The sequence below is a fragment of the Myxine glutinosa genome, chromosome 9 (assembly GCF_964187855.1).
Source record: "Myxine glutinosa chromosome 9, kmMyxGlut1.1, whole genome shotgun sequence".
Lineage (NCBI taxonomy): Eukaryota > Metazoa > Chordata > Myxini > Myxiniformes > Myxinidae > Myxine > Myxine glutinosa.
The window spans coordinates 22,511,052-22,529,335 of record NC_136269.1 but is presented as its reverse complement, the minus strand read 5'-3'; the positions used below and the strand labels follow the sequence as shown (position 1 = coordinate 22,529,335).

General features: G+C 41.0%; 1 pseudogene; it reads left to right on the top strand.

The window, feature by feature from the left end:
* Window positions 1-17,636: 17,636 nt before the first annotated feature.
* LOC137435838 (U1 spliceosomal RNA) lies at window positions 17,637-17,771 on the top strand (annotated as a pseudogene).
* The last annotated feature ends 513 nt before the right edge of the window (window positions 17,772-18,284 follow it).

Here is an 18,284-nt window from a genome sequence, read left to right as displayed (position 1 = left end):
AGAGTACTCATCGCTTCAGTGCACGACAACAATGCAAACACCAGAAAAGAAAAAACCACCCCCACGCTGGGTCAACAAGTTTAAGCCAAGTTGGACAACAGAGTTCAAGTGTATCAAGGCTTCGCGTAAGGGAGACAGACATGCATTCTGTGATATGTGTCGATCAGACTTCTCCATCAGTCATGGGGGATACAACGACGAGTCGCCACATCAGCACGGGGAAACACATGAGCAACTCCCGCGCGGTGGCAACCACATCAAAAATAGCCTTCCAGCCAGTGCGACAGATGCCGACGTCAATCAACGCCGAGGTTTTATTTCAAGGACTGTTGATGGAGCACAATTTGCCTCTGGCCCTAAATGACCATTTCTCCAAGCTGGTCCCGCGGATGTTCCCCGACAGCGAGATCGCGTGTGGTCGTACCAAGGCGACTCATATTACGTGCACCATCGCGGGTCAGTCAGTTGATCGCATCAAGCAAAATGTCGGCCGGAACGCTCTGATGTTTACCCTAGCAACGGATGGAAGCAGTGATGATGAGGACAAGTTTTTCCCAGTCTTGATCACCCATGAAGATCAGATAACGGGCCTAATCACAACATCATTTCTCGACATGCCAGTAGTCAATTCCGCGACTGGTGAGAATATTGCCACGGCATTAAAGGACTCTCTACGAAAGTGTGACTTAAGCCTGAAACAATGCATTGCTTTCTCGTCGGACAATGCCTCAGTAATGACTGGTCGACATCGTGGCGTCATGGGGTACCTCCAAAAAGACACAAACACAGACATCTACCTGATGGGCTGTCCGTGTCACTTAAGCGCCCTGGCAGCCAAGGCTCTGAAGGGTTTTGATCCTGAGGACTTTGTCATAAATTTGTACTACCACTTTGACAAGAGGTATGTATTGACATAATACGATAATCATATATATATATATATATATATATATATATATATATATATATATATATATATATATATATGTATGTATGTGTGTATGTATATATATATATATATATATATGTATGTATGTATGTGTGTATGTGTGTATGTATGTATGTATGTATGTATGTATGTATGTATATATATATATATATATATATATATATATATATATATATGTATGTATGTATGTATGTATATATATATATATATATATATATATATATATATATATATATATATATATTATAATTACGATTATAACTAACGTAATAAATTATTACGAGTAGTATATTGTTTTATATTGTTTTTCAGGTAATGAAAATATAAAATTGATGATTAAACTTTGTTGTGAATAAATGAAATTATAAATTTGTTTTTGTTTGTTACATGTTATAATGTGTGCTCAGTATCGAATGAATGTCTGTTTTTCAGTGCGAAAAAGAAACATCTGCTCCGAGACATGCCAGTATTCTGTGATGTGACCGTGCGGAAAGTGCTAAAACACGTCAACTCGGTGGCTGAGTCTCCACAAGTGCCTGGAAAGAAGCCTGAATCTCTGGGATGTATGTATGTATGTATGTATGTATGTATGTATGTATGTATGTATGTATGTATGTATGTACTTTGACGACGATGATGATGACTGATGATACACCTCTACGAGGGAAGGAACCACAGAAGCGGAAAAGGTATATAAACATTGTCATGACGACCTAAAGAATAAATGCTAGTTTAATATGACTTGAAATAATACTTTCAGGAAGTCGGATGTCTGTATGCCTGTGATAAGTTCTATATTTCAATCAGTGAAAGCTAAGTCGGTTATTTGAATTTTGACACAATTATTTAAAATACAAAAAGGGTAACATAATTGTCTCAAATGTAGGTATGTTCTTAATATTTAAGAGTTTGAATCATTAAACATTATTATACATTTATCTGAAAAGTGATTTTTTTAACATTTGGTTTATATGATCATGAAGTCATTCATGATTGTTTTATGTTTTCAGGTCATCCAAGACTAGAGGTGCGCCTAGAGAGCAGAGGCTGGTCAGACTCTTCAAAGATCCAACTGCACAGCTTTACATCCACTTCCTGCATGCTGTCCTGCCCAACTTCGATGGCTTTAACATGCTTCTGCAGACCGAGGATCCTATGATCCACCGCCTGTACCCCTCAATGGTGAAGCTCTACAGAGTATGTATAACATGTTAAATACATAAATTCTAAGTATTGGAAATTCTGTATTATAGGATGTTGATTGTGATTTGAAAATTAACAATTACATATGTCATCCAGAAACAGAAATTCAATATGAAATGAGATATGTCTGTTCTACTTGTCATTGGCACAAATAATCAAAGCAGTTTACGGTACAGGTGCAGTACATTTTATTGATAATACATGTATTATACGTGTATTGTATCAAAACCTATTCAACTGCATTATTATACATATTTCAACATAAAATGACATACATTTTGTTTTGTAATTGTGCACAGATTTTGTTTTCAGAACAAAAAAAAATAGTTACTATTTTCACATTATTTGTTCTTCTTGCTTACAGAGCATCCTGTCCTGTCTGGTCCTGCCCTCTGTCATCCAGGGTGAGGAGGACGTTTTGAATGTGGACTTCACTGAACAGGACAACCAGAGGTCGAACAGGGAGCTATTTGTCGGTTTCCAGGCAATGCAGCTCATTGTGAAGAACGCCCTAGAGGGGACCAGTGGAGTGACGAAATTCAGAGCAGAGGTCCGAATGTTCTACGTTGGTTCCCTGACCTACATGAGGGACAAATTCCCATTCCAGGACCCTTTGATCAGGAATGCGGTCATCGTGGACCCAGCCTCCTCCAAGACAGCTTCCATGCAGAGCCGACTTACACTGGTTGAACAGCTCCCTGCATCTGTTGCCCCAGAAGAGAACAGAGATGCGCTGTGCAGAGAGTTCTGCACATATCAGTCAGATGTCACCCTGCCAGCATATGACCCAGATGAGAGGGTGGATGTGTTTTGGGCAGCCATGGAGAAGATGACGGACCCTGCCACCAGCCAGCCCATTTACCCATCGCTCTGTAGACTGGCCAAACACGTCCTGCTGATCCCTCACAGTAACGCCTACTGTGAGTCCCTTTTCAGCATGGTCAAGAAAATGACAACTGATCAGAGGAGCACGTTGGACGCGGCAAGGAAGGTCACGCCAAGTCAAGCGTGTACGAGGACAGCCATGGCGTCAGAAACACTGTGTGGTTTGCTGGCAGGGAAGATTAACATCTTCAAGCCGGATGGAGTCAGCTGCTTCTCGTCGAAGCCCGATGCCGACCTTCTTAAGGCCAAATCTGCCACCTACCAGGCTCTGAATAGCTAAATGTGCATCTTAACTGTTCAAACCTGAAAACTGTAAATATGTGTGAAACTGTAAATATGTTATGAAATCAAAGTGGCCAGTCATTTCATTCATAAAGATGTATCAGTGAGTTTATGTAAACTCTTGTGTACATGTATGGGCACATACATGTAAGAGCTTGGACAGTGAGTAATTTATGGAAACGTGACTGATGATCATGACGTCTTAGAAAAATAAAGATTGGTGAGTAGATCAACCAAGTTAAGTTTTCTCTTTTTCACTCTAAAAATATGTTGATATATTTCAGCTAACTGTGGTCTCAAAATGCAGGAGATTGCACCATTTTGCTTCATTTTTTTGAAAATTTCCCGGGGGGGGGGGGGGCATGCCCCCGGAACCCCCTAGCGACGCAGCCTACCGCTTTTCTTTCAAAAAAGGCTGACAGGTATACATAATGGATAATAATGGAACAGTTCAGTCAGACCCACAGGTGGTCGATCAACTGATTAGGGATTTTTACTCAAACTTGTATAAAAGGGAGGAGGTCTCGGCAGTAGACAAGGGCCATCTCTTCTCGTATTGCAACGTTCAGGCAAACGGTACAGGAAGTAGCCATCCATTTACATCAGTGGAGCTGGAGCGGGTGGTTGGAGTGTTGAATAAAGGTAAAACCCCTTGGAATTCCAAATGAATTTTTTTCGAGTATTCTTGCAAGAAATTAAAGGGCCGCTTTTGGAAGTCTGCAATGTGGTATGGCAAGAAAATACGGTACCGAAGTCTTGGTCAGAATCGCTGCTGATTCCACTCCCAAAAGAAGGGGATCTCAAAGATATTAAGAATTGGAGGCCAATTTCATTACTGAATTCGGACGGCAAGATTTTTGCGTCAATGCAAAAAGTCGCATGCAGCACGTGGTCAGTGGGGTCCGACACGTGCACCAGAGGTGTGGTATAAAAGGTAGGAGGACGTCGAACGTGGTGCTCCTCGTTCGAGACGTACTGGCCTTGGTAGGGAACAGAAAGTTAGACATTGCAGTTTTAAGCTTGGACTTGGTAAAAGCATTTGACAACGTCTCCCAGGATTATTTATGGGACTTATTAAGGGTGTTGTCCTTTGACGCAAGGTTGGTTCGGGCAATGCAGTGTCTTCATGAGAATTCGACTGCAAAGGTAGTGATAAACAACAGAGTGTTAAATTGATTTAAAGTGGAGAAAGGGGTCAGAAAAGGCTGTCCCTTATCCCCCTTGCTTTTTGTTTTGGCAACTCTTCCCCCTAGTCAGCCTTGGAGAATAAGGTGGATGGGTTTAGGATCCCAGGGATGGCATAGCCTCCATAGCATATATGGATGATATTGTTGTATTTGCCAGAAATGACTACTCTTTTTGGGAAGCGGTGGGATGCTGTGTGGCATTTGCTCAAGCATCGGGGCTCTATATTAACTTTGAGAAAAGTAGGGTGTTTGTGTTTGGGGAAAGATTTGATAGGCCCAGGATACAAGTGATGTTTGGGGGCCTTGATGAACAGGTGATCTATGTATTTTTTTGTTTGTTTTGATGTGCATTGGCCAATTAGTTGCCATGGAAGCTTTCATCTTTACTAGTAATCAACATGTATGTAGTGTTGTAGCACCAGAAAAAAAAAAAAAAAAAAAAAAAAAAAAACTTTATTCAAACTTCGAAGGGATACAAAAAGAATCTGGTAACCATGAATTTTAATAACTAATACTTCCTGTATATTTTTTTCTTAAATTTATTGTTTTTTTGTTTTTTTTGTCACGAATGGAAGCTGCCCCACACTCATCCAGTTCCACACTCACAAATGCATTCTACTACCTAATATGATGCAGGAAATCTTTCTTCAGCTTAATTTATTACTACTTGCCCATTTTTTTAAGCTCATACATAATATTTTAAAATGATTTTTTTCCTTTTTTTCCATATGTCATCATGCCTAAGTTGACAAACAAAGAGAAGCAAAAACGTTTCATGGAGAACTTGAAGAGGACTGGCAAGTATGAGGAATACAAGAATAAGAAAGCAGTCGCCATGAAGAGGTGCCGGGAGAAGCAAAAGGAGCAAGAAAGTGCCTTACCAAAATGTGTGAGAAAACAACTTGAAAGCAAGAAGAATGAAGCTACAAAGAAACGAGTAGCAAGGCACAGGAAATTGAAGAAAGAAAGGGCAGAAAAATCCAAATCAGAAGCAAGTGCTGGGCCCTTCAAAAGTGCGATGGCATTCGCAAAAGCCACTGCCAGACCCCATTGGATGATGAATCAAGCACTCCCCACCACTCCTAGACGACGAAGTGCTGTCTCTCGCAAGTTATATGAGACAGAAATCAAGCAAGGACCTGAACTACCATCAGCTTCAGCAGATAAAAGGAAGACGGGGTCCTCCTAAACTCAGTGAAGATACAGTGAAAATCATCCAAGAGTTCTATGAGAGAGATGATGTTAGTTGTCAGGCCCCAGGAAGAAGGGATGTAGTCACTATTTGGAATGCAGATGGAAAGAAGAAAATGCAAGCTAGACACCTCACTGCTTCAATACAAGAGACATATGCCTTCTTTTGTTAAGAACACCCTGATTTACAAGTGGGAAAGTCCAAGTTTGTAGAGTGTCGCCCCAAGCATGTTCTGCTCAGTCAAAAATTACCGCATAATGTCTGTCTCGGCAGGTACCACGAGAATGCCATCAATGCTTTTAATGCACGACACAAGGCTAGTCCAGAATTCGATGATTATACCCATGATCTCCCAGCTTCCTTCCTCTGCAAGCAACCATCAGGAAAGTGCTACATGAATGAATGTGCAGAATGCCAAGATGCAGCAGGATTCAACAAATCCTACTCTTTTGAGGGATCCCTCAACACCCCTTGCTCATGGCTTCAGTGGGAGACGGATAATGATGGAAGGATGATGAAGATTCTGGAGGAGGGAACTGTAGGGGAGCGAGTAGAGCACATCACTGCCATCTTACCTCAGTTCCTGCAGCACTGCTATGTAAAACGTGAACAAGCAACAGCATACAATGCTCAGAGGGAAACGGCTGGTTCTGAATCACATGACATCCACAGTGCGCTCCTCCAGGTGGATTTCTCTGAAAATTTCACGTGCGTTGCTCAAGACGAAGTCCAAAGCGCGCACTGGAATCAGCGCCAAGTCTCCCTCTTCACTGCAGCGCTCTGGCACTCTGGATCGCTACATTCTCATATCCTGGCATCAGATGACCTCACACTCCAAGGATACCATCATAGCCTACCTGGACATGCTGCTAGGTTATCTACCAGACAAGGTAACATCCGTTTCTATCTGGTCAGATGGCCCAGCGTCACAATTTAAGAACCGGTTTGTGGCAGCAGCACTTGGTACTCTTCAAGAGGCTCACAATATCCACATAGAGTGGAACTTTTTTTCGACTTCCCACGGAAAAGGCCCAGTTGATGGGATTGGTGGGTCAGCCAAGCGCTTTGTCATGCAGAAAGTTCTTAACTGCCAAAACATCGTCACAAACGCAGGCAGCTTCATTGCCGCGGCAAGCACCATGGAGAATGTGTGTGTCACTGAGGTTATGAGGAGAAACTCAACGGAGATTATGAGGAGGAATGAAAGGCTGAACTTGAAGGGTGTTTTCAGTCAGGCCAAGCCCATCACTGCCATCGCAAAGATGCATTTCCTGAAGGTGGTGAATGATGAAGTGGTGTCTCACGTTCTGACAAAAGACACCACTAACAGGGCTGACGAGGATGATGTTGTAACCCAAAGCAGTGATGAGTCTATTGTAGTGGGAGACTGGTACAGAGTAGAATACGAAGGCAAGCAATTTCCCGGAGAAGTTGTTGCCGTGTGCGAGGGTGAGTTTCAGGTGTCAGTAATGGAGCGAGTGGGAAAGTACTGGAAATGGCCGACACAAAAGGATGCCATTTTCTACATGGAGAACAAGATGATTTCTAAATTGGATGCTCAAGAATTTGTCAATAACCGTGGACAATTCAAATTTTCTGTTCAGATTTGAACTTTATCAAGGATCAATGCATTAGACTGCAACTGACTGTTCAAGTTTTTCTTTTTTTCTTTATCACTGGGAAAAAAGACATTTCCCTTAAAAGAATGCAAAAGAACTGCAATGACATTTTTATGACTATGTAATTAGACTGCATCATTCAGGATACAACATGACTTTAAGAACATTAATTTGTATCATATGTGTACAAATTATCATTACTGTATTTCTGACAAGAAAGAAGAAGGATTCAGATTTCTTTTTAGATCTCTCTGAAGAGTTTCGTAGTAAAAAAAAAAAAAGAGGATATTCTTTGATTAAAAAAAAAAGGGAAATTGAAACGAAGACCGAAATACTTTTTAAATTTTCATAAAGTTTTAAATTGTAACATGTATTGGATGTACAAGTATGTACAAGTCAACAAACATTGTTTTGTATTATGGAATTAATCTCTACTCAATATTTGTCTGTTATAATATAATGAATTCCATTTAAATGCTTTCAATTAAATAGTTACTTGGTGGAAATACATTGTCATCTATGTTGACATGCATTATAAAGTTACCCATTGGGAAAGGGTGAACTTCGGAATGTAGTGGATAAAAATATGTTGGAAATATGTTTGGAATGTTGCAAGTTGTGAGTTAAGAGCTTAAATAAGAGTTATATGGATAACTATGTTAATTTACATGTAATTCCTAAGTGTATCTTGTGATTTTAATGAAGGGGGAGGGTCAAACACGATGTTTTGTAACTCGTACCTTTGCATGGACAAACTGTAACGTTACTAACCGTGATTTTTGGGTCTAATTCAAAAATGAAGTCAAGCTGCTAAAATGATTGGCTGAAACATTCGTCATCAAACTCGAAGTAAAACGAATATGGCACTTTGTTTTTGAGGTATCTCAAACATTGATTTTTTTCCCATGTCCTTTTTTTGTAACGTTACTAACCAACATTAAAAGTTACCATTGCAACTCTAATATTTTTTGAATTGTTTTCATTCTTTTCTGTATTATAGACCTAGGGTGCGTGAACATGTTGTAACATGATTGTGACTTGAAATGAATAGATGGTAATGTTGCAGGAGAATAAGATATGAAAATCTGCTAAAAATGTAACGTTACTAACCATGGAATTGCCCTGAAGGTTTTGGGAGTGTTTCTGGGGAAGGTAGCAAACCCAGTGGATAACTGGGATAAGAAGCTGGCCCAGATTAGAAAGCTTAGCCACGAATGGAAAGGACGGACGCTTGCCTGTCATGAAAAAGCATTAATCGTCAAGGGGCAATTTTTTCCCTGCGTTGAGGACTCTAGCTGAGGTGCTGCTTCCATTACCTGGTGTCGTCCATCAATTAAAGGGTATTGTGTATGGGTTCTTCTGTGCATCATGGATCTTTAAACCGAGTTGGACCGATTTGTGTAAAAGAGAGGTGTCCGAGGACAGAGGCTGCCCTGACCTTCCCTTGCTGCTATGTGTGGCATCAGTGGCATGTCACCTGAGAGCATTGAAGGGAGAGCTGTGGGGGTTGCGAGGGCTCATCCACTACAATATGGGGCCCATTGTGCACGGGTGGGAAGTGTTTGACGTCAGATGATCGGGTCCCAACAATTGGTTTCCCACATACCCGTACGACCTTTTGAAGCGGGGGATAATAGAGTTTGACTTTAAGAGGTTGAATGAGGTGCGTTTTCTAACTTTGAAACTTCATGTCTTCTCGGATGAAGACATGAGTATTATTAGGGGAACTTCTGTGGGATGGAGTTCTTCGTTTTGGTTATCCATCTCGGCATTGTCGATGCCCGGCCGTCATAGTGACCTGGTGTGGCAACATGTAAAAGGTTTACTTCCCTCACGGCTGGTAGGTATCACGCGTGGTCTTGCCCGAACAGTAGAATGTCCGTATTCCGGGTGTAATCAGGCTGAATCTGCGTCGCATTGCATGTGGTCATGTGTATTTGCCCAAAGGTATTGGGGCATCATCAATGTGCGTTGGCTCTCCACGTTGCTCCCAAATAGGTATTGTTGCGTTTGTGGGAACTAGGGCATGCCCGTACTATATATATATCTAAAAGTATATCCCCCCCCCCCCCCCCCCTCTATTTACATGCAATGGTTTGGTCCAAAGCTAACGGCTTGCGAGTACGGTGACAATCCCCCCCCTCTATTTACATGAAATGGTTTGGTCCAAAGCTAACGGCTAGCGGAGTTTGGTAAAGAAATCGCCATAGCGTGCACAAATGCGCAGGAAAGCGAAAGAATCGCAAATTAGTTTTAATTAGTTGTAAAACATAGTTTAACGCCAACATAGCGGCAACATAGTTTGCCAACGTGAAATAAATGAATACGCTCTCAAATGTGCCAAAAAAAAAAAAAAACGCTACCCGTACGCTCTACCCCGCCCGTACGCCCGTAAACAAAAAAAACAACGCTCTTCGCTTCCACCCTTCGCTCTGACTGAATTGGGAGAAATAATGCGCATAAGAAATCGAGAAATTATTATTTTCTCCGGAAGAAATCGAATTACGTACCGTAATGGCGCACGCGCTGGGCTCAGCATCAGCTCGCTCTCACATCGGCCACGCCTACGCAATAACGCGTTCTGTGATTGGATGCCGGAAGTGCAGTCCTCACTGTCCGGAACGTCGTATATCGCAGTTACGATGAATCGCAAATTAGTTTTTATTAGTTTTAAAACATAGTTTAACGGCAACATAGTTTGCAAACGTGAAATAAATGAATACGCTCTCAAATGTGCCATCCGAGGCAGAGTGTGTCCGCCACGTTCGGCACACGCGATAGCTCGCTGCTCTCTGATTGGTTGAATCGTTTTTTGGACATAGCTCGGTAAGTAATTGTCCGATTAATATGAAACCTTGAAAAGGCACATCCTCGGGTCCCCAGCAATATACCTGGCAAGTTTCAAGTATATCGGACCGGTAGTTGTCGAGAAACAGCGGTCACAGACATACAAACAAACAAACAAACGTACAAACAAACATACACACAGAGATTAGTGGAATTATAGATAGATGTTGGTCATTTTGGTGGTGTGTTGTTTGGAGTGTGTTGCATAGGGGTGTCAGTTCGGTTGTGGTTCCCCAAATAGGACCTTTTTGCATTTATTTTCCCTTTTTCTTGAAGTTTACCCCATACCGACTCCCTTTACGCCACGTGATTTTGACTGTTGGTGGTGTTGCACAAAAACAGCTTTGGGAAGGATTAAACCCTTTTTCTGAGAAGCAAAAATAGGGCAGAAAAAGGGAGAGGAAGAAGAAACCCAGCCGGCATGGAGGCCTTGCTGATTTACCGTTTCCTGGACTTTGTGAAGCAGATTTACAAGAATCTAGGAAAAGTAGTGTGCCTGAAGAAGTCGAAGTTCCTCAGAAACCAAAAGCTGTTCCAGAAGCAAGAAAGTGGGGGAGAAGGACAGAGGGAAGAAGAGCAGCTCTTGGTAGGGTGGTGAAAACGTGATCCTTGCTCGTGGTAGCGGGGTGGCTTGGGGTCAATTTTCAAGATTACCGTTACCGGGCGGACAAAAGCGCCATTTTTGGTGTGAGGCTTCCTTAGGGTATATCAGTTGATTTTAGCCGAGGAGCCCTCTCGAAATATGTACGTAACCATGGTAACACAAACAAATCCAAGATGGCTGCCGTTCATGATAAAATACCAATTTTCTTGGGTTGTAGTTGTTAGAGGAAAGCCAAATTGTATCAAAATATTACTTAAATATCAGAACCATGTCCTCAACATGTTCGGTCACCCTCCTGAAATATTAAAGTAAAACATAAAAATCCAAAATGGCCGCCATTTATGCTGAAATAGCAATTTCCTTGGTTTTTAGCGGTCATACGATGGCTAAATTGTACCAAAGTATGATTATATTATACCAGAATATTTTTATTGAAGCCCTATTTTTTAAAAAGATACACAAATAACCTACCACATATGGACAACATGGTTGTTTATTTCCCGTAGGTCTAAAGATTAAAGAAATCAAACTACATAATATTGACTGCAACATCCAAACTAATTGAATTTAAAAGTGATCTAAACTATTTTTTCTCAAGATAGTGCGTTCTTGAGACAAGGGTTTGAACATGGAAATAATGTGAATGTTTTAATTATGCTTTTATCCTAACCTTAATGTGACCCTTGTGGGTATCCGTAGTTATATACCTAATTTAGAGGGCGACATTGTGACTACAGGCTGTCTTTACTATACTGCTAAGCACATGTATTGGTGGAAAGTTTTCTGGCCTCCTTTGTTAACAATCTACATATTTTATGGTAAGTAAGCAACTTTTCAAGTTATTATCTTTAATTACAGAACTTCAGTGATCAAGTCAGGTTTTTTTTAGCTAAACAGAAGTATGTGTTTATGTACATTTGGTAACAATCAGCATAATTAGACAAGCTTAAACACTCCTATAAATAATGGCCTATGCAAAATAATCAACACAATGTGCACTATATCAGGAATTTAGAAAATTCTGGCTAATTAGATATTTTTATACTGCATTATATAGCACTTATTAACTTTACCCATGATAATGATTAATACGTATAAATCAAATATAATAAAAAGCAACTGTTAAACAATGCTGTTGCCCAGGCCATTTTTAAAACTACGGAAGACATTATAGGACATCATTAGTGAAAACAAAAAATCAGATGTCCTATCTTGACTTGAAAATAAATGTGATTGATTATGTGTTTTTTTTCTCTTTGTTATCACAATAAATTTTCCATATGGAAAGTATTATAGGACATCCATTGTGAATGCTAAATTAAAGCTGGATTAATATTACTTGTGAGTAAAATTTATATTTTTGCCAAACTCAACTTGTTATTTATATTGATATTATTTTAATGTGAATAATATATACTTTTTTCTCAATTTCAGAGCACCGATTGAAAGCCAAGGAAACTGCTGGTACGGATTGGATTCAGACATCGTGCCAAGAGAGACGAGCCCGTATACAAGATGGATCTAGATTGGAATTGTTGTATCATTTGTCAGCAACACACATCTGAACCTTTGAAATGCCCTTTGCAGAATCCTATAGCAAGTCGTGACATGACAGATGCTTATACATCATTTTTGACAAATGTAGAACAGTTCAGAGACATTGATGCACTTCCAACTAACATCTACTTTGGCAGTGATGTTACTGCTGCAGATTTTGTAACCCACCATGCATCTTGGCATAAATCTTGCCATTTGAAATATAACAATTCCAAGTTGACAAGGACGCAAGCAAAGAAAAAGGGTGTCCCCAACACTGTCGAGTCTCAAAGGAGATCAAGTAAGCGCCAAACGATAAACACAGCAAAGTGCATCTTCTGTGACAAAGGACATGAGGACGGTGAGCTCTCTCAAGTTTTAACATATGATGCTGATACCAATATACGACGTATGATCACAGAGCTACATGACACACAGCTTCTTGCTCGAATTGTTGGAGGAGATTTGATTGCGATGGAAGCAAAGTATCATTTAAAATGCCTGACCCATCTGCGAAATCGTTACCGCAGTCTCGTCAGAAAGTTGAGTCGGGAATCACCAAATGTAAATGAAAAAGTGAATGAGTCTAGAGTGTTTGTAGAGCTGACAAGCTACATTGAGATAGCTGTAGACTCTGGGACTTTCCTCTTTAAGCTTTCAGAGATTCATTCACTCTATGTGAATCGTCTTCAGGACATGGGTATCCACAAAGAAGTCAACAAGACTAGGCTGAAGCGTCAACTGCTGGAACACTTCCCAGAGGCACAGGAACAGAACGATGGTAGAAACACGGTTATTGTTTTCAAAGAAGGAATGCGAAATATGTTGAAGGAAGCTTTGAAAAAACGGGATTTCTCAGAAGACGCTGAGATTCTAGCAAATGCTGCAACGATAATCCGCAAAGACATTTTCAACCATCAATGCTTCAAATTCACTGGCTGTTTCCCAACACAATGTCAAGAAAATTCAATGCCCCCAAGCCTCAAATCACTTGTCTCCTTTATACTTAATGGCCTTAACTTGAAAGATCAAGACAGATGTGAATCACAGGCTTGCCTCACTATAGGACAGACCATTCTCTACAACACAAAGAAGAAAACTCCATCTGAATCAGCTGTTGAAACAAGACATACTCTGGAGCGTGAGCCACCTCTCCCCATTTACATTGGTCTCAATATTCATGGACTGACAAGAAGCAAGAAACTCATCCAGCAATTGTATCAGATGGGTTGTATCCGCATTGTATCCGCACTACGCACATTGGAAGACACAGGCATAAAGCAGTATCAGGAGTATGTCAAGAGTGTACTTGAAGATCGCAGCTGCTCTATACATGACCCAATCAAGAAGAACTCACTGGCTCTCTTCAAGAGACCTAAACCCAAGGCCCCGACAAAGCAGGGGAAGAAGATCAAAGTGCTCCAGAACAATGTGGCACTTTTTGGCCAGTTGTACATTGCCATGCAAAGTCGCGAGGGTGACCTGAAGGAATTCTTTGCCCATGAGATACAACCCTTTCCACCTTCTCTCTCAGACTTTGGTAAGCTGCATTTACCAAACACAAAGTCCGATCTACTGAAATGTATTGAGCAGCCCGAGCAGCCTGAGCCACCTTCAACCTATGACTGCATTGTACTGGATGATGCTGTCATTGTGCACTGTCTGCCGACTACTGCAGTCAGCACGTTCATTGAGTATGCAGACAAGGTGTTCATCCCCTACCTGGTGAAGCAGCTACAGAATGCCACAAGGTTGGATGTTGTGTGGGACACATACATTCCAGACAGTTTGAAGGAATCAACCCGGGAAAAGAGAGGAAAGGGTGTGCGCAGAAAAGTGTCTGCCAAACCAAGCTTCCAGGCAATTGGATGGACTTCCTCCGTGATCCAAAAAACAAACAGGGGCTATTTGCCTTTCTGACGTCCAAGGTTGCCGAGTTTACCTTTCCATCAGGCAAATCCGTGTACATCACATCAGGTGAATCTGTAGTATCCACAGGCACCATCAACGCCATGCTGAACTGCAACCATGAGGAAGCAGATACGAGGGTCATAGTGCACATCGTGCATGCACTAGAGCAAGATATGAAGACTATTAAAGTGCGCACTGTTGACACAGACATAGTCATACTTATTGGTACATTTTATGATCTCATGGTCACTCAGCCATTGGTAGACATCTGGGTTGCCTTTGGAATGGGTAAGAATTACAGATTTTACAGTATCAATGCCATATGTGACAGACTTGGGGAAACAAGATCACAAGCTCTACCAGTATTTCATGCCCTTTCTGGATGTGATACCACATCAGCCTTCCAAGGTAAGGGCAAGAAGTCAGCCTGGCAGGCTTGGCAAGCCTATGAAGACATCACAGAAACATTTGTGTATCTGGCTCGTCACCCCTTTGCGCTTCTTTATACAGACGCTGATCACTTCCAGAAGATCGAGAGACTAATCATCATCTTGTATGATAGAACAAGTCCCTTGAGCTCCGTCAATGAAGCAAGACAGGAACTCTTCTGCCAGAAGAATCGATCAATGGACAGAATACCACCCACACAGGATGCTCTTCTTCAACATGCCCGGCGGGCATTGTACCAAGCCGGAATCTGGACAACCAGCACACAGACACAGCAAGTGGTTCCTTCTCCACAGACATTTGCATGGACCAAGGTGTCAGATGTATGGGTACCAGTTTGGATATCAATGCCAGAGGTTTCCAGAGCATGCAGAGAACTAATCAAATGTGGTTGCAAAGGAGACTGTACCACATGCAAATGTGGCAATGCCAATCTTGTCTGCTCAAAACGTTGTGTTTGCCCATGTATTAAATAGACAAGTAAATAAGAACATTGCAGATGTCTAGATTACTGAGAAAGTAAGGATTTGCACATTGCACACTGAACATTATAATATACTTTTGTTCAACAGAAATCCCCCATGCTCACTACTGAATGACCAAAGTACTTGTACACTCAATTTTTTAAAATTATTTTCTTTAAAAGTTGATGACTGAGGTCAATTATATCATGTAGTGGTTATAAGTTTCATGATTGTGTGGCTACAAATTCCCCTCATCCCAAGTGGGACTAGGAGGTTTTTTTTAGACCAGGAGTATTGTAATATATAAAGCTATATCAATATGCAGTACCAGAGACTTTTGGGGGCATCCTCATTTTTTCAAAAACAAATGACATACTTTGCTTACATGTACCTCCAAGTCGGCTTTTTTTTGTTTCAGTGTTTTGTTTTGATTAATGTGCAGCCTATATCAGGTGTACATATGTACTTAATAGTCTAGTCCAAGCTGGATCCGACCAGAAAGGATAACCATTAGGAGTGCAAAATATCGAGCCCAAGAATTGGGCGTGTCGCTTATTGGATGTCACGCCTACCATTACAATCAGTATCCACTATAAACCAATGAGAGGTTTAGATTAAGTCTTAATCTAAACCTCTCATTGGTTTATAGTGGATACTGATTGTAATGGTAGGCGTGACATCCAATAAGCGACACGCCCAATTCTTGGGCTCGATATTTTGCACTCCTAATGATAATGTTGTATTTCCAGGGTACAATGTTTACAGCTTATCATTCGCAATAATTGATGACCTGGAGTTATAAGCAATGTATTCAAGCCAAAAGCTTTCCCCCCCCCCTAACATTGAGGGCGCCCTTCACATGAAATCACTGAATGTCCCTTTAAATTTACTGGTGATATTGTAATATCAAAATACACATTCAGTGTCCTAAAAATTTATATTTTGATACCAATTTTTGCTATCCATGACTTATATACACAAAGAATTAAGTTAAGCACCCCCCCCGTTTTTTTACAACCTCGCACATTACAAGTTTGTTGTCGTCAAAACAGTGTAATATACCCATGATATTGCTATATTTTCTGGAGAAGTGATATTATGGTCACATAAAAACATAACAATCATGCCGTTTTCAATATTTTATTCTGAATAATTTCAGGTGAAATTTTTTGGGAATTTTAGGCATATTTTCACCTCAATTTAAGTATGGAGCTATAGGTCCATCACGGACAGTGTGGATGACGTTTATGTTTTCTAACGTACAGTCATTGTTCTGAGAAGACCTCTAGCGATCTTTGCGTCAATAACGTGTGTAGGACCCACGTGATCGGATCACTGACTCAACCAATCACTTTTTTTCACTTTGATCACTCAATTTCATCAATGGATAATTGCTAATGTCATACCAATCATTATTTGATCTCACATACCTTAGAATATATGCCAATGTATACATATACACAAAGAATATATATTAGGGGGTGCTTACCTTAATTCGTTGTGTAGGGGTGCTTAACTTAATTCTTTGTGTATATAACCCGGGAAATGTGTTTTTAATTACTGGATGGCGGCCATTTTGGATTTTTTGGTTTTACACGAATACGCGTAAAAATTCGCGAGGGCTCCTCGGCTAATATTGATTAATAGGTCATTAGGAGTGTTCATGCCAAATTTGGTGATTTTGTCCACCGTGTAACGGTAATTTTGCTAAGCCACCCTACTATGGAGGTTGATGAAAGGAGAGGGGGATTGCGGACGTTAATTAATTAAGTCTGTCATACTTGTACTTATATGATTTGATTATTGTATAGTTTTGCATTATTTGAAGTCAATTGATTGTATTTCATTTTGTTTGATTGACCTTTTTCGGATCGGTTTGCAAACTCCCCTGAGCTGACAGTGTGGCAGTTTAAACTCCTTGCACGAAGCCAAAAGTTCAACCTTCCAAAAACCACTCGGCCAGCTTGCGGGCCTCGGCCCGGCGGTTTGGGGAGAGAACTTGGGGTCACTGACATTAGTCACCCGATAACACACTTAGTCGGGAGTGACATTTGGGACTCAGGTCCTCATCCTCGATGACCGTAACAGTATTTAAAATACGAGGTTGTTACGAACGGACTAACTGGGCGAGTTCCTCTGTTGCAGAAGTCAACATATTGGAGGATCACGTGTGCAACGAAGATGGCGCTGTGGAAATGCAGATGCTTGGTCATCTTTGGAAGGGACAAGTGGGACCCTGGCCTTTTTGTGGCTACTTTCCTGAGTGAGATAGCTTATTGCTCGAGACTTTTGGGAAGAGCCTCCACCAGGGAGAAGGCTTTGTGGAAGGAGAGGTTTCCCAAGCCAGGGTAGATTGCTATTTTGTTAAATACTACATGAAAGCATGGAAGGTATTGTGAAGCAATGGATTTGCTAAATGATTGGACATTGGAAACTTGTTTCTTTAGTGACGATTGTTTATGGTTTTATTTTTTTGATTATTGTTGACCTGTACTATCGATTTTAAAAATAAAACAATATGGTGTTCTCAAGGCGAGGCCGACCCATTGCACTCCGGGTGGGTTGACCCTTGCGATTTCCCCAAATGTGGGAAACTCGACTGTACAATTTGTGGTAGTGGGGGACTGCGTTCGCGCTATCCCCCGATATCTAAACCCAAAGCAGATGAAACATGTAGTTGTTCTTATCACAACACAAACATGTACAAGTGGTAATAGTTGTTGAAGGATTGTTGCAGTTCATTCAAAATGACCTTTTAGTACAAGGGATGTTCAGAACACCTGACTGCAAGTTTCCTTGTGACATCCTTACCTCCACCTGACTGAAGTAGTTTTCACTGCTCTCTATCTGTATACTGGATATGTCAAAACGTTATGGACGGATTGGGACGAAACGAGGTGGACAGATTGGGTGTGTGACAAAGACGAAAGCATTTTATTTTGGTGAAGATCCAGTTCCTTGAATCTTTATGCCTCCACCAACGCATTCACCGGATGCATAATGTTTTTGGGTTGTCCATCTGTCCGCCCACGATAGGTTTTCATTACCGCGATAACTTGAGAACGTGTTGAAGGGATCCAAATCAAACTTGTGCAGGAATGTGCAATGAGATAAAGATGAACTAACCGATTATATGTTTTCATCATGAGGTCAAAGGT